Raw genomic sequence first — 18,335 nt, forward strand, 5'->3', positions numbered from 1 at the left:
CCAGTATTTCTCTTTGTTTATGCCTCATCATGTGCATTGCCTAGTGGCTGTTATTCAGTATTATTTACATAGAGCCCGTTTACAAAATTTATCTCAAGGCACTTTACAGTATATTCTCAGGTAAAGAACTTACAATATTAGAGAAAGACTCCCTGTTGATCTCCATTGAGCATGCATTTGTTAATGGTGGGGAAAAAGAACTCACTTCTATGAGGAAGTACTCAGTGTACTGTGGAAAGGCCCCTGGCAACCTAAACCTATAGCAGCATTATACAGCATGACATCATGTGATGCTCAACTGAACTGTAGAACTGTTGGATCCAATGATTTGTGCCGCTTGTACTGAAAAGTTACATTTTTCAGAGGCAGGAATCAGCCAATCAAATCAGATTTATTTACTCTAGTCAATTGAGGTAAGTGAGGTAATTGCTCTAGAAGTTTAGTGTCAAAGAGGAGATCCTGGCATTGAGGATTCACTCTGTTTTGTATACAATGAATAACAGGCAGTAATTTAAGACTAATGAAAGATCGGTTAGCTTGCCTGATTAGATTGTTGTTGCTACGATTACTGTATCTACAAAGCACCACCATCCCACAATTAAGCACTGAGGAAATGCCTATATGCCTCCTGAGTTTAACTAGGAGCTTGGTCCACGCCATGGGGGCCTGACAGTCGTATACTCTGTGTGCCATTCATTCTCACATTTGCAGGGTTCCTATGTCCTTTATTTCTGTCCTCCTTTTAATTTTCATCTATTTGCAGCATACTCACAGTGTCTAAACCCTATTCTTACACATCAGCTAAAATTTCATACTGTTAGTGATAAGAAGTGTGGGGACCAAGAAATATGTTGCTTTCCACCTGTGGCACACTTTGTATTTTATCATTTTGTAAAAGTCAAATATAAAATGATGTTCTAATACTGTCTGGATGAGAATACAGGGCTTCATATAAATACCCATATTTTCAAAACTGTGGTGTCCTGGTCCCCTTGTTCTTGGTCGATCTCGTGCCACTCCACTTAAGAAATCCTGTAAACGCCCCTGCTTACTTGAACACTCTTTCAGCAGTAATTTCGCAGCTGGCACAGGTGACCCACTAGAGGACGCCTTTCTCCTCTGTTGCTCTGCAGAAAAATGTCCTGTTCTGTTATTACTATTTACCCGGCATGTTATCAGCAGCCACCGGCAGCACACTGCGCTGCAGCGGAAAGCCCGAACAGGACGGCCGGGTAGTCCGCTGTGGCGTTGACAGCAGCTTTGACAGGCGGAAACACACCGGGAATGAGCGCTGTTTGTGGGGGGAAATCAGCAGAACGAACACCGCTAACACTTCACTGTACAATATATGAAAGATAACGCTGTAAGCCGGCGTGTCTCCTCTGAAAATCCTCTGAAAAGTCCGGAGATGTGCGCGATATGTTGTCTGCAGACAGACCGTGACTGCAGGTGAGCCGCCGATCGCCCTGATGCCGCAGTTGTTGACCGATTGTACGGTGTCACTGCTAATTAACGGTCCTATCTCTCATTAATTCCATGGAGGAATGGAGGCGATGCAACGTTTAATTAATTCCCGCATTATTTGTGGCAGCATTGATTTGGGCTGCAGAGGTCAGGTGGTGTCCGTCATAAGCAGTGCAAAACAGCTAAGCAGCATAGTCTACATATATCATGACTGTGGTGTGAGGGGAATAATGTTAGTCTGTCTACTGTGGCAACTTGCATGACATAAGGGACACCTGTGGAGACACATGTAAAACGTTGTAAGAGCTGCTCCATGGCTGCTGTTGTGTTGTGGGTTGATCTCCTTCCGTCTGCAGTCATTTCGTGCGTCTTTGTGACTATCCTTTTTCTCGATTGCATCTCTTTTTGGTCATTTTGTGTAGGTGCTTTGCATATCATCGTTGTTTAGTGCGTTGTTGTGGTCATTTCCCTCTGTTTTTCTCTGTCTTCTTGTCGTTGTTTTGCAGGTTTTTGTCTTCTTCTTCTTCTCTTATTAAATCCGTGATTGATTTGATGGTTTTGTGTTTTTTGGGCTTTGTTTTATGCGTTCTTGTAGGTGTTTAATCTCTGCAACAGTTTGTCGTTTCTTTGCACACCCTTTACTTCTCATAGCTTTTACCTCTTTGTATTTGTTTTTGGTCTGTGTGTATATATATATAATATATATATATTATCTCTGTGTGTATGTTGTGTCTCTTTTTGCCTCCATGAGGCTTTTTGGAAGCTCTGATTTCTTTGCAGTGTTTTCCTTAGTTATTGTATCTCTACGTGTCTCTTTAACATCTTTTGTTACCTACTTTAATTGCTTTCTGTGTATTTCTCGCTGTTGCATAATTGGGAATTTTTGTCTATTTTCTTGCTAATCAGTGAATTATGATATATCTCTCTTTGGCTGTCCCTCTCTCACTCACATATACACCTTTACATTACACCTGTGAAAATGGAGAAAAATGGATAGATTAATGGAGGCCAGAGAATGTTTTTTTGTCCATGGCAGCAGCTTAATGGTTCGAAACGTTTTTGGATTTCCAAAAAAGTTTCAAACTATTATGCTGCTGCCATGGACAAAAAAACCACCACAAACAAATAACCCATCTGCTTGTTATCACTCCTATCAGCAGATCCAGTGCCAGATGCATACTGGTTATGGATGTGCTCGTCCTATTTCCTCCCATTTTAGGTTCATTTTGAATGATTTGAGTGTGTTTGTTAGTGTGTGTGTGGCAGGGAGTGAAAGAAGATGGAGCCTCACAGGATTTGATTATCTAGCCAAAATGATTAGGTTTGCTTTAATGAATGCTGTTAGGAAGTAGCCACTGCAGAAAGAATGAGTCATATTATTGATTGCCACTTGCTCCTTCTCCTCCTCCCTCTCTCTCCCTGTGTTGTCGTCCATCTATTCACTCTTCCTTCTCTTTTTCTTTATGTCATCTCTAGATATTCACATTATCACTTCCTTTTTTTCTTGTCATTTTCTCCTCCTCTGTTTTAATTTTTCATTTCTTTTAAAGGATATGCCACATTCCCTCCCTGTCCGATGTCTACAAAGATTTAATGTGAAGTGTCATGTAGCCAGAGTGACAGTTGCATACTAGTAAGGAGGGAAGAGAGTGGCTGGGGAGTCTTGGAAGAAGGGGGAGGCTGGATGGGGGTCTTGTCACGAGATGCCACGTCATCACAGTGTGTGAAATCTATTTTTAGCAGCGTAAACAGAGGGATTCCAGCCCACTGATCATGGCTTTGCAGTCAGGGCTTTGAGGTGGGAGACTGCCAGAGCGTGAGATGCTGGATGTGAATGAACAACACCTGTATTAAGCCCTTTTTGTCTGCCTCCACCGTCACTCCCCTCCCCTCCCATCACCTCGGCCTGTCATAATGAACACTGCACACTGCACTGTTTTGCTTTACATGCATTCACATGCAACATCCTTTATGTTTTTGACTGAAAAATCTGTCTCAGTTTTTTTTCAGCACTGCAATCACACAGTGATGAATCTACCATCACTTGCTTCCATTTTTGTGCACACACACTCAAGCCCAGGGATTATACGAGCACACAGTTGCCAATATCCCTGGCTGTTTTGTAACTAACTATGTTGTCTGGCATGGATTTATCAGTTTCTTTGCCTTGCAGAACCATAAAAGCACAAACATAAAGGAACAATCCAAATGCATTTGATTTTTATTACCAGGAACACAGTAAAGTGTTTTGCCAAACAGCAATAGAGACAAGCTGAGGGACAGAAACCAATGAATAAATTGGACATAAAATAATATAGAACCAGTTGCTACTTTATTAACAAATAAACATGTACCATTACAGAAGCCATTTTAGTTTTGATTTTAGTTTTTTTAGTTTACTAAAGTCATGCTGGTGAAATGTGAGGACTTTTACTCAGAACTATTTCTGTATCCTGGTGTTAGTATTTCCACTGACATAAAAAAAAAAACAACCCTATTATTACACAGCTGACACAAACACACATATAGGAAATATTCAAAGTAGCCTGACATTGTTAGGGTTTACAGTGAATTGATGGTTCCCTGAACACATCTGAGACCAAGTTGGCGGGCTAGAGAGGGGGGATTGTTCTGGGAATTGAAAGCACTCAGACTAATTAACAGTCCCCCAGCTTTGTTCAGATCTAGTGAGGCGTTATGTCCTCGTTAAATATTCACACAGGTTCAGGGGTACGAATGAGACACAGAAAAATCAATAGATTTTTGATACACTCTGCTACTTAGTTAAGAGTAGTCTCTGTGAATCAGTTTTCTCAAAGCATACAATGAACATTCTGTTTTGCATTTGGCATAAATAAGGATTGCAAGACAGAATGTGTACAGGGTGGCTGTAGCTCAGGTGGTAGAGCAGGCCATCTACTGATCGGAAGGTTGGTTGTTTAATTCCTGGCTCCCCCAGTCTGCATGCCTTGGGCAAAATGCTAACCCCCCACTTGCTCTCCAATGCACTGACGAAGCATAGGGTGTGTATTTGTATGGATGAGTGTGGCGTATTGTGTAGAGTGCTTTGAGTACTCCAGGAGAGTAGAAAAGCGCTATATAAGAATCAGTCCATTTACAAATTACAGCTGTTTTGTTATATAGATTGAAATGTATTTTTTACTGTTCTGTCTTATTTTCCTTTGGCCTTTTATCTCCTTAAATCCTCCTGTTGTAATAAATGCCTGTTACTACTTGGATGAGGTTGTTAGACCAACTAAACACCAAGAAAAATAATTCCCTATCCAAGGTGCCTTGGTGCCTTTAGGGTGATCCTGTGGGTTCCATGATTGTGGATACAAAAGAAGGCTTTTACCACCTGGTTGGACTAGATGAAAAGTTGGAAGTAACATCTGGAGCTGAACAAAAGCAAATGCACAACTGGCAAGAACTGCAGTTCCTCTAGCAGCCACTAGAGGCTGACTCGAAAAGGGAGTTGATTGCCATAGACTCCCATTACACAAATGTCCAACTTTACAGTATTAAAACACATGTTTACAGTCTGGTACAAATGCTTTATGGGTAGTTTACTCCTTCATAAAAACTCAGAGTGGGGTGAATTTGCTTTAAAACATAGTTAGGGCATTTATTGCTGACTGTAAATAGTCCCAAAGTCTGCTAGAGCAACTGTGCATCACTGAATTGGACACCTTTACTGTAAATGGTTTTGCATTCTGGAGCTGTGTAATGGATTATATGACTAACATTAAGGCTTGCTTGTGGTAGAAGTTTGTGCTTCAGTTTTGGTGATTGATTATTTTATTGGTCTGTTACCTAGCCCTAATCTGCTGATATGTCTGTCTCTGAGTTGCATCTGTACAGCCTATCCATGCAGTTTCCCCACCAAGCTTGCTAGCACAGCAATTTTTTATCCATATGTAGACACTTCTGGTTTGAAAAACAAAAAACAACTTGATGGTGGCTAAAAGACAAATGTTGAGTCTGGTCCTGGTGGCTACGTCCATGTTTTATACAATGAATGCATAAATGTCTGGAGAAAATTTCAAGTTGGGAGTATGACATCGTCCAAAATGTGTTGGTATGCTGAAACATTAACAGACTGCCTGATGGAGAGGCAGGATTCATCAATCCAGAGAGCTAATTTGAAGCCCACATGAAGTCTGGAGGTCTGTAGCGGCTGACTGCAGGAAATTGGTGGCCCCTGCGCACTATGTGCTTCAGTGTCTGCCGACTTCAATTTGTTATTATACCTCTAGCAGACTGTGGAATATGTAGGAGTGAGGAAATTTCATGACTGGACTTCCTATCACAATATCCACGCTGGAATTTACTTCCATGATTAATGAAATAGTCATAGCTCATGGAAGTGATTGGAACACCTGAATACAATGATTTGGATTGGCAATATAGTGTAGGTGTGATCTCTGTCCTACCTGCTACTGCTGCTCCGTGTCACCCCAACTTCAACATATTAGTCAGCCTCTAAAGCTTGGAGGTGGGTCAAATGCTAATGGCCCTGTACCGAGGTATACCATCCTCTTCCCTTAATCTGTAGGCTTTCAAATCTTAACAGCAACCTTGCACTTCTATTTTCTTTTCTTTTTTAGTGATGTCTGTGATCACCCGGCTACCCCCTCCAGAGCCTTTCACTCTCTATCTGCAAGTAAGCCGCAAATCAACTTCTCACTAGTTACTGCTCTCCCTACACTCTCCCACTGTCCTGATGCACATCCGGGAGGGGATAAATGGAAGACTGCATTCAACGCAGCACACCTAAGTCATTTCGAATATCTGGTTATGTTGTCTCACTAATGCCCCCTGTGGTTTTTCAGACACTAGTTAATGATGTATTGAGGGACACCCCTCCTGGAAAATTGGTTATATTTCAAGGTAGAAAAATGTGAGTTCCACTTTCCTTCAGTAACCTTTTCTGGTTATATTCTGGCAGGAGACGGGTGAAGACCGACCCAGCAAAGATTCAAGCAGTGAATGAATGGCCCACTTTCGCTAACTTATACCGTCACTTCATTCGGAATTACAGCTAGGTAGCTGCACCACTCACTCACTCACTCACTCACTCACTCACTCACTCACCATTTCTGGTCTCCTGAAGTTGAAGCAGCCTTCATTGAATTGAAACAAGGGCCACAAGCCAAGCTACAGCATTCTTCTCACGTCGCCTCACTCTAGCCAAGCGAAATTATGATGTGGGCAACTGAGAGCTGTTTGCAGTAAAATTAGCCATTGAGGAATGGTGTCACCTATTAGAAGCAGCCGAACAGCCATTTACCATTTGGACTGATCACAAGAACCTAACTTAACTAAGAACCGCCAAGAGGCTCAATGACAGCCCAGCCCATTAGCTTTTTTTTTTTTTATTGCATTTTCTCTATTTCTCTACTTCCTATTGCCCAGGCTCCAGAAATGTCAAGCCTGATGCCTTGTCCCGCCAGTTTGCCACCAACAATGACCCACCCGAGACTGCCACCATCCTCCCTGCCACCTTCATGGTGGCTTCATCTCCTGGGACGTCAATCCACCAGGCTCTTCAGGATGAGCCTGACCCAGGTACCAGTCTACCTAATCACTGCTATGTCCCCATTCCAGCCCTTTCAGCAGTCATCCATTGGGTTCACACCACCAAGTAAGTAGGTGTAAGTAGGACTATTTCATTAATCAAGTGTCACCACTTTTGATGGGGAACAGAAAGAGATGTTAAAGACTATGTGGCCGCCTGCTCCATCTATGCATGAAGCAAGAACGGCACTCAAGATTCGATTCAATTCTGTCACCGGCCTGCCTTCTTCCAGGAAGTCCGTAATTCTTTCAATATTTAATAGGTTTTTCAAGTCAGCCCATTTTATTGCTCTGGACAAACTCCCTTCTGCCTCTGAAACTACCAGGCTCCTGGTTGGTCATATTTTGAGTCTCCACAGTATCCTTACAAAAATTCTCCCAGACAGGAGTCCTCAATTCACTTCACAGGTCTGGTAGACCTTCTGCACCGTTCTTGGAGCCAAGGTCAGCCTCAGCTCTGGATATCGCCCACAATCCAACAGCCAGACTGAGATGCTCATCCAGGAATTTGAATTTGCCCTCCACTGTGTCACCACACTAAACCCGGTAACCTGCTCTTTGCATCTTCCTTGGGTAGAGTATGCACATAATTCACTTACCTCATCTACAACTGGTCTCTCAACTTTTGAAGCCTCTCTAGGTTATCATCCACCTCTGTTCCTTCAGAATGAGGTTGATCTCGCTGTTACTTCTGTTCAACACCACTTGCAACTCGGGAGGTGCTACTAAAGGCCGTTGTTTGAAAGCACCATTACGTGGATCGACTAAGAAGACCTGCGCCTAATTTTACTCCAGGAACATTCCCCTCAGGCAATTTTCCAACAAGCTCGCCCCATGCTATTTTGGACCCTATGAAATTGAGTCTGTCATCAGTCCTATGGCAGTTAAACTTAAACTCCCTTCATCCATACGCATAGATCCTATGTTCTACTTTTCCCAAGTCAAGCCGGTGCGCTCCAGTCCTCTGTCATCTGTTCTTCACCAATTTGTCAGCTACCTCATGGTGGTAACCAGGCCTCATTCCATGTTTATGCTATGTGCTTAACTTGATCGCTTTGTGCCTTCAGTAACCTCGTCAAGCCACTGCGTAACTCCTCGGAAGTTAAACAACTCAAATGCCTGCCAGGAGGCTGCCCGTCGTCTTCTCAGGAATATAGGAAAAGCAAGGTCCTAACCACACTCTCCCTCTGTTACTGTGCATCCACGTCCGAGATTCCCCACCACGTACTCACGTCTTGTCATTGCTTATCTCTGTGTTTATAATAAAGCTTTTGAAAACCTTAACGCTGTTCTGTTTGTGCCTGCATTTGGTCCACTCCCACGTACTGGCCTCTGGGACTCCTTGACACCTAGTCTCTTTTTATTACATCTGAAATGTAATGCTGATTTGTAGACTTGCTTTAACTTTCTATCTTTATATTAGTAGTTTTGTACTAACTGTGTGCATTGTATGTGCTCTGATTTCCATGCTGCGTGAATTTCTCCTTTAAGCATTTCTTTCAAGTGCTTCTGTAGTATTTTATTCATACTGTTGTGTCGTGTTAATCACTAATGTAACACTTGAAGATTTGTGCTTATGTGAGCACAAAAATAAGCAGAAGTTATATTTATAGAATAACTAGAAACAAGGGGAAAACCAAACTGCACACTACCTCATACTGCTACTTTGCTCCATTTCATTTGGAAATACCACCGTTTTTTAATCTATTGTATTTATTGCAGTCTTTTTAACTCTAAATAAATTCCACGCAGAGAATAATAATGACATGAAAAACCAATAACATTATTTTCATTCAGTGGTGTAACTTGATGCATGCTCAATCATCCAGGTAAGTAAATCCCAAAAGGTTGATTCTGTTCATTTGGACATAGTGTTTTCAGTGGGAGAACGTTTGTTCACTCATCCAAGTGACTTCTTCAGTCTCTGGAGACTGAAGCCTCAGAAATTGCAAGTTAACATCATCTCAGATTGCAGCCCAGATAAATGCCAAACAGACTTCCAGTAGCAGTCACATCAACTGTTCCGAGGAGACAACGCAAATGAGTCTTTATGATCTAATAGCTGCTAAGACACCATTACTAAGCAAAAGCAACAAATAGAAGAGATTTGTTTGGGCCAAGAAACACAAAGACTGGACATTAAACCAGTGGAAAGCTGTGTTTGGCCTGATGAGTCCAAATTTGAGAGCTTTGGTTCCACCTGCTGTGTCTTTGTGCAACATAGACAAGGTGAACGTATGGTCTCTACATGCATGGTTCCCACTGTGAAGCATTGAGGAGGAGGTGTGATGGTGCGGGGGTGCTTTGCTGGTGACAATGATGAAAAAATTGAAGGCACACTGATTCAGCATGGCTACCACAGCATCCTGGTTTGCATTTAGTTGACCCTCATTTATTTTTCAACATGACAATGACCTCCAAACACACCTCCAGGCTGAGTAAGGGCTATTTGACCAAGAATGAGAGTGATGGAGTGCTGCGTCAGATGGCATGGTAAATGGGCTGGTTTTTATATGGCGCTTTTCTACTCTCCTGGAGTACTCAAAGCGCTCTATACAACACACTGCATTCACCCCATACACACAAGCACTATTATCTATACGGTGAGCGCTTTTCTAACTATCATTCATACTCCGATGGATGCATTGGAGAGCAAGTCGGGGTTTGTATCTTGCCCAAGGATATTTGGCATGGAAACTGGGGGAGCCAGGGATTGAACCACCAACCTTCCGATCAGCAGCTCTACCTCCTGAGCTACAGCCACTATGGCCTAGCATCCATAGTCACATGACCTAAACCCAGCTGGTTTGGGATGAGATGGACCGGAGTGAAGGCAAAAAGGCCAACAAGTGCTGAGCATCTCTGGGAACTGAAAGGCTGCTTAAAACAATTTCAGGTGACTACCTCATGAAGCTCATGGAGAGAATGCCAAGAGAGTACAGTAATAAAAGCAAAGGATGGCTATTTTGAAGAATGTAAAATACAAAGCATGTTTTGAATTATTTCACGCATAATTCACATGTGTTCATTCATAGTTTTGATGCCTTCAGTGAGAATCTACAATGTAAATCGTCATGAAAATAAAGAAAAACCATTAAATGAGAAGGTGTTTCCAAACCTTTGACTGGTAGTGTATGTCAATAATGTACTGTAGGGCAGTGGTGTCAAACATCTAAAACCTCGAGGCCTGGAGTTCAACACCCCTGCTGTAGGGTCAATCCATGAAAAATCACTCTGTGATTTTGAACACAGTGGGCTGAAATTTGTTGGTTTGGTCACCTTTTTTGTCAGCATTTTTTGAACCTTGGTAACTTCTTAACCATAAGTGAGAGCCACATTTAACATTCAGGACTAAAGAAAAATGTATGCAATTTTACATCAACTCCAAGTGTCAATATCTAACGATAAAGATTTAGATTTTAGGTAACCAATTAAAAGAAACTACTTTCTAAACCCTGGTTATGGCCCTGCTTCTGTTGTCCACTGTTGGCAACTCTGTGTGAACTCGAGTTTTCTGTTCTTAGCTGATGGGATTGGCACAGGCGTGGCCTTCTGCTGTAGCTCATCTGCTTCAAGATTTACTATGTTGTAGGTTCAGAGATGCTCTTTTGCATACCCCGATTATAACAACTGGTTATTTCAGTTACTTTATAGTCATTCTCCTCTGACTTGTAGCATCACTATTGTATTTTCACTCAGAAAACTGTTGCTAACTGGTCATTTTGTCTTTTTCAGATCGTTCTCTGTATACTCTAGTGATGATTAGATATTTGTGGTAACAAGCAGTTGAACACGGGTTCCTAACAAAGTAGCTGATGAGTGTATATGTCTCTGTATGTATCCAAAAGGATGTTAACAGTTCAGCTGTTTGTCAGCTGGTTAAATGACACTTTTTATGAGATCTTTCATTTCATGAAGTCGCTACAGTTGAACATGGGGCCGCATCTAAAGTTATTTTTTTATATTCAGTCTGTGGCAGTGATTAATATTCTGCCCAAAGGAAAAAATTTAGCAGTTTTCAACTTGTGTTTGTTTTGTTTGTAGCTGCAGCTCTGTGCCATTGTTTAAGTGCACTAAACAGCATTGCAAAGACTGACACGAACTAAGCAGAGGCTCAGATGAGTGCTGAGAACACTGATTAGCTCCCCTCCCTCCTCAGGCGGTGATGCATTGCCGTCATTTACGAACGCGCAGGAAAGCAGAACAATTTGAGAAATGCCACAACTAACTCCAGCTACAGCAGCGCCATCACTTTGATCCCTGGACCCGCATCACCTCCATTTCCCCCATGCCCCCACCTCCTCCCTCTCCTCTGACACCCTCATCTAAAAATAGCTTCTCCTCTTTCATCAACCCAACCATCACGTCAGGGCTGCATTCACTCTCATTTGCTGCCCATGCCTTGTTTTTTTTTCTCTGCTGTGATATTTTGACAGTGTCAGATGACCACATTAGCTATGGATGAATACATTTGGCGTCAAGGAAAATAAACCTCCAACTAATTGCAGACACCCAAATCACTTTTTAAATAATGTAATATGCAATGCTTTTGCAACTAAGCATTACTCAATACTTTCAATGCTCTGAAACTGGATTGAGGAAGGAAATGGTTTAAAAACAGTCACTTCTCCTCCGTAATGTGATATTTTTGACAGCACTCTCTTTCTTGTGCAATGCTTCTGCATTGTAGGCTCCTTGAAACACACACCTGCTCTCTGAGGTTTATTTCAGCTGTTTCTTATTCACAGGAAGAAGGGTTGAAGCCTCCACTGGGGATGAACTGCAGGTCAGTGACACCATCTTCTATCCGTAGTAGTTCTGCAAACCAAACCATCAACTGATGGAGGAAGAGTGATAAAATATCATTTTTGTTAAGTAAAAGGAAGAACAGAACACCAGCCCTACTTACCGTAACCATTCAGAAAAGTCAAAGTACTCATTCTGCACTATAATGTCCTTTGCATTATGTGTTATTATTAATGCTGACTCGTCATGTGTAAGCAGCATTATTTTAGTGTTTCCAAGTTCTTTTGTTTTCACTCTTATGATTGGAACCGTAAACAATCTGTGACGCCCTGAGTCTCTCTATGAAACTGATTAACATATTGACAGTAGCAAAGTGATCAACAAACACTGCCTCGACTGGTAGGGGGGTGAGGGGAAGCACGCTGTAGAAGTAATTTGCACTAATAAATAGCTTTTAGCTTTAATTTTGTTTTTAAATTTTTAAAAAGGAAAAACAAATGGACACCTCAGGTAGCGGGTTCTTTGAATGGCTACTTGAGGTCACTCCAGTGTATCAATCCTCATAGATTCTCTAGATTCTCATGTTAAAATCAATTTTTCACCTTCATGATGGCTGTACAGTATAGGGAATTTCTGCACACTTACTCCATCCATCCATTGTCCTTATCCTTTTCAGGATTGTGAGGGGGCTGGAGCCTATCCCAGCTACCAGAATACAGAGAGACAGAGATATATGCTAACTTATATTTTTAAATTGTATTAAGGCTTAAAGTTATGGAATATTAAGGGTGTGGCCACTTTGAGAGACGGAGAACTGCCTACTAGGTGGGGTCTGTCACATTACCAGCAGCTTCAAGTCACTGAACTACGCTACTGAAAACCTATGGATGAGAGGGTGTGCACATTTTGGCAGGCTGTTTCTAGCACTAAGAAAAAATGGATAAAATGTAATGTAAATATAAATAAATAAGTGCCTCACAATTGTAATTATGTAATGCTTTAAAGGATATAGTGTTGAAAATGACTCAGCCGAGATAAATGTGAAATATAAATGCAAACAGTCTACTGGTAATGCAGCCATACACATGCTCAAGTGACGTCCACATAAATGCCGTTAGTTGCATCACAGCAACTGACAGTGAGTAGCCACACAGACCTTTTTTGATGAGTGCAGGATGGGTAGCAGGAGTATCTGGTGAGGAAAGATGTGCTTGACAACATCACAAATTAACAGTCACAATGACAGCAGATGTTCATGTTGGGTTGTGCGTGTGTAAGTGGTGTTTGCGTAGTAGGGGTTGTTTCTGTTAGCGTCTGCTCTGCTGATGCTCGGATAAAGAGTGTGTGTGCAGCGGGCGGAGCACCCATCAACAAGTCATTTCATTCTGAGGATGTGGATCCCTGCAGCTCACAGATAAAATGCGAGGCTGAGAGCAGTGAACCTGCTGCTGGTGTGACTGTACAAGCCTCGAAGCTTGTTTTCAGTTGCCACTGACTGTAAATTAATTTAGGGGTTGGCTTGGCTTTTGAGATCTCCTGTAGTGAAATGTCTCAGGTTGTCTTTCTTCTCCTTCCTCTTGTAAGTTATAGTCTTTGAAATGTCCTTTAAGCCCAAGCAGCAGCTACGTAGTCCCCTATAGATCACTACGAGCTGCAGGTGGAGTATTTTAAACGGAAACCCTCTGAGAAAAGTCATAGATAAATTGGTGTTAACTTGAAGCTCAATGGGAAAAGTGCAAAATAGTTCATAAAATGGAACATTAGTGGATGGAAATGTTTATTCAGGCTGGCCAAAAGCTAAACTCAGCCATGGTCTCTGCAGATCAACTTACTCAATGCCAGCTTAGGCAACATCCTGTTGCAAGTAGGGTTACCACACTGTTTAAGCTTCTTTAACCTGCACATGGTTGCTAGAGCGGCAGAGCCATTGCATGGTGGTGGTGGGGGAATTAATAAAAAAAAGAAAGAAAGAAGAAGCTTAGACACTGCTAGCATAATGGACAGGTTTTCTACGGGGCTCCCACACAAATGCAAAGCTGAGGATGAGGCATTGCCAAATACTAGAAAATATGGTGAAGCATATCTTCCCTTTGGCTTCACCTGCACAACTGCCACGGTAGGTCTCCCCGACAGAATTGGTTTTCCCTGCGTCGGAAGCACACGCTGGGCTCTCCAAATCACAGACAAACAGTATCCCACATTCTTGATTTTTAGTTGACTAAATACTCCTGACATTTTAGAGATGTTAGCTCTTTATACAGTAAAGTTACTGTGGGATACAAATAATCCTGCCACAATTTGTTCCCCCTGTCCAAATCACAGACAAACAGTATCCCACAGTTGTTTATGTTTTTGAACCCATTTTGCACAGAGAGGCATTTTTTTTGAAAAATGCAATGTTGAATATTATTACACAGGAAAAAAATAACTACACGTAAAATAATTACACCGTGACGCCTCTGCATTTCTAAATGGAGGGACAGTAACTGCGTGTGTAAATGTAAGCATAAAACCTGAAGATAGTCAGATTAACAGTAACAGTATTTTGTCTCTATCCGCGATTGTAGAAATTCATCTCATGTAAACAGTAATGTGGCGCAGAGTGTGAAAAAAGGCACATACCTTTGACCTTGCATGACGAACTCCGTATTCCTAAACTAACCTCAACGCCAGCTGCTCCTTTGGTGCTGCTTAAGTTTGAATTTAATGTCATGTAGATTTTCTACTGATGCCTGCACTGTCTGGACTCTCGCAGCTGCTCTACAGCTGAGCCATATGCCAAATAAGGTGACTATTGACTAAAGTCAATGTTAACCAAGGTCATTCAGGACGTTTATTCAGTTCAGCTTTGTAGCAAATGAACAAATCTTAAATATACCAATCAGGAATAACATTATGACCACCTGTGTTGTGGTCCCCCTTATTGCTGCCAAAACAGCCCTGACCCATCGAGGCATGGATTCCTCTAGACCTCTGATGGTTTGCTGTGGTATCTGGCACCATGATGTCACCAGTAGATCCTTTAAGCCTTGTAAGATGTGAGGTGGGGCCTACATGGATCCGACTTGTTTGTCCAGCACATCCCACAGATGTTTGATTGGACTAACATCTTTGAAATTTAGGCTGAGTCAACACCTCAAACTTGTTGTTATGCTCCTCAAACCATTCCTGAACCACCTTTTCTTTGTTGCAGGGGGCATTATACTACTGAAAGAGGCTACATGACCCATGGTTCACCACTGTTCCTTCCTTGAGCCATTTTTGATAGATACTGTTGATTGCGTGGCCCATGACCCCAATACAGGAAGTCTGTCTCTCGACAATACTAACCACTGCAGAGCCAAAACACCCAAAAATGCTCCAGTTTTGGGGATGCTTTGACCTGCGCTCCCAATCTAAATTTAGCCCATGTCAAACTTACTCAAATCATTATGCTTGCCAATTTTCCCGGCTTCACTGTGTAGTCTGCTTTACTAAAACAAATTCTGCAAAAACTAAACATCCAAAATTGCACCAGGCTCATTAAAAGGAAAAATGGCCCTAATAAGAGAGCTGTCAGTTAAAACAATCGAAAGGATTATAAAGCTTTCTCAAGAAGAAAATCTGACACAGTTCACACAAAAGATGTTGATTTTTTCCACTCAGCTCTGTCTAAAATTTGGAGGAAGTACAAAAAAATGGAAAGGTTATAAAAGCAAAGCATATATGGGTAGATGGAAGACAGAAAACTCAAAGGACAGAATAAGAAATTCAAAGCAGTATACAGGAGTCACTGTTTGTGACAGAACTGTAAGAAATAAAGGGTATGTATAAATTAAAATATACCTTCTATGCACATCAAATTTTGTGTGCATAGAAGGTATATGATGATGATGATTTTTGAATATCTCAGAAGGCTATTTGCAGTGTGGAATTACCTGTATAAATTGTATCATTTTGCTCAACCAAAAGGAAATACCTGTGTTCACAGCACTCAGTTGACTCATTCTGAAGCTGTTCAAAATGCACCTCAGAGGCTGAAGCACAAGCAAAGCACCTCACCAAAGGCAGGACAGTCACGATGCCCTGCAAACAAAGGCATAATCATCAGCGCAACCAATCTGCTGCTCAGAGCTCCCATTAAAACGTGATGCACACACATTTTCTTCACACATTGACTCCTTATCACCTCTGATGTTGTCTTTAAAAGAGATCCCATCATCAAGGATTTGTCGGAATGTGTCAAATGCACAAAAAGAAAAAGAAAAAGGGATTTGCAAAGCCATTCCTATAAAGCTTTATAAAAATGACTGAAAAATGACACTGTCGTTGAAATTATATATTAGAAAATGTGGTTATTTTTGAAGCAACATCTTTTTCCCCTGTTTTTCCCGTTATATATATCCATCCATCCATTCGCTTTCGCTTATCCTTTTCAGGGTCGCGGGGGGCACTGGAGCCTATCCCAGCTGTCATAGGGCGAGAGGCGGGGTACACCCTGGACAGCTCGCCAGTCTGTCGCAGGGCCAACACACAGGGACAGACAACCATTCGCACTCACATTCAAACTTAGTGGCAATTTGGATTATCCAATTAACCTATCCCCTCAAGTTGCATGTCTTTGGACGGTGGGAGGAAGCCGGAGTACCCGGAGTGAACCCACGCAAACACGGGGAGAACATGCAAACTCCACACAGAAAGACCCCGGCCTGATGATGGAATTGAACTCAGGACCTTCTTGCTGTGCGGCAACAGTGCTAACCACCGTGCCCTGTTATATATATTTTATATAAAACATTTGGTTTTCTCTGGTATTAGAAATAGATTAAGAAAACAATCAGCCAATAAGTTGGTATTGAGAATAATACATAAGCAATTAAAAGATGGCGTCTTGGTTGCTATTGGTGAATGCAACTTCAGTCTATGGCAATTTGTTGCGAATGAAAAATTAGACTAAAGTTGCACTGATCTTGTTTCTGAGTTTGTCAAGTCATTTTTAAGTCATTTTTTAAAATACAAATGGAAAATTGCGCTGGTTTTTCCTCTGCTAAAATGGGACTGTTTCACTACAAACTCATCTTTGTTTGTTGTTATGTGATTGATGGCTGAAAAAAAGTTGCTACAATAAGTTATCTGTAAATTGATCAGAAAATTAATTGCATCTTTTTAGCAAATAGATTAATCATGAAAATATTTTTCAAAGCAAAAATGGTTTGCCTCACTTCAAGAAGCCTGAGCTATATTGTGTGGCGTTTGCATGTTCTTCTGGTGTCTGTGTGGGTTCTCTCCAGGTACTCGGCTTCCTGCCACAGTCCAAAGACATGCAGTTAGTGGGGTTAGGTTAATTGGTGATTCTAAATTGCCCATAGGTGGAAATGATTGCCTGTCTCTCTGTGTTAGCCCTATGACAGATACTTCCCCTATTGAGGCTGAGATAGGGTCCATCCCCCTGCGACCCTGAATTGGATAATTCAAAGAAAATAGATGGATGATTTATTTCCATCTTCTGTACTGTGAGCATTTATTGCTTTAATCTGCTTCATATCTGGAAAAAAATCAAAATTCTATTTATTGAAAATTTTCACAATTATTTTCATAATTTGTTTGTGAAAACTAGCTTTCTGCTTGTTCTCCTTTTTTATCCAATAAAATTAATCAATTAATGTAATAGACAAAACGTGCTGAGTTAGTCTTTTATAGATTGCTAAATTCCATTGTAAAGTATGTATTTTAATTGGGAGTTAAATAAATTTGACATTCACAGTCCTCCATACTTTCCACCACGGGCTTTGCTGTGATACACAACCAAGTAATGTAACACTGAAAGTGAATTGTAATCCCCCGCTTTACTGAAAATAAATTCCTATATATCTCCACTTAGTAAGCTTATTCTGGCTCAGTATTACACAACGATTCTGACTGAAAAGGCAATCAATCTAGTGGGCTGCACTGCCGACTTGCTGCATCACAACAAACTCCACCAATCAGGCCACAGCCTCATGCGTCTCCGTGGTAACAAAGCTTCCTCAGTCCCAAAGAGGTGGAGACGGCAGAAAAGGGAGCGCAGAAGAGAAATAGAGGTGGATGGGAGGAGAAAGGAGATAGAGGAGAGACAGAGAATCGATATCTTCTCTGATTTCACTGTGAGAATTTAGAAAGTGAAGCTCCTTACCAGAGCGGGGGTGAACCGGTGAAGATAAGCTGACCAAAGACGGAAGAGGAAGGGAAGCGAGGGTGCGTGCGCTGGGATTCTCTTTAGGATTGGAATCTGCAATGGACCCTAAGCCTGTATTTAGTGGATCAGTTGGGTAGCTTTGAGGTAAACACCCAAATGATTTATTTGATTATACATGATTATTTGCTTGTATACATGAAATACTGCCAAATGGAGCATTCGTTTGTTTTCTCCTCCAAACTGCACTGTTATGAACGTAAATGACATGATGGTAACATAAATGCTGCCTGCTGGACTGTGGTTCACTGTGGTCAAGGCTGACTGGAGTGAGGATCTGCAGGTGGGAAACTAAGGCTGTGAATAAGTAATGGATTCATGTTTGATGTGTGGGCTT

General features: G+C 41.6%; 1 protein-coding gene across 2 annotated transcripts in view; it reads left to right on the forward strand.

Moving 5' to 3' along the window:
* The first annotated feature begins 17,829 nt into the window (after positions 1-17,829).
* Positions 17,830-18,335, forward strand: part of pitpnm2 (phosphatidylinositol transfer protein, membrane-associated 2) — a 42,260-nt gene continuing 41,754 nt past the window's right edge. For both annotated transcript variants that reach the window (XM_026173091.2, XM_026173096.2), the window contains exon 1: positions 17,830-18,085. The gene's annotated coding sequence lies outside the window, so the exon portion shown is untranslated. The remainder of the gene's footprint in view (positions 18,086-18,335) is intronic.

Source organism: Astatotilapia calliptera, chromosome 7, assembly GCF_964374335.1.
Source record: "Astatotilapia calliptera chromosome 7, fAstCal68.1, whole genome shotgun sequence".
Taxonomy (NCBI): Eukaryota; Metazoa; Chordata; class Actinopteri; order Cichliformes; family Cichlidae; genus Astatotilapia; species Astatotilapia calliptera.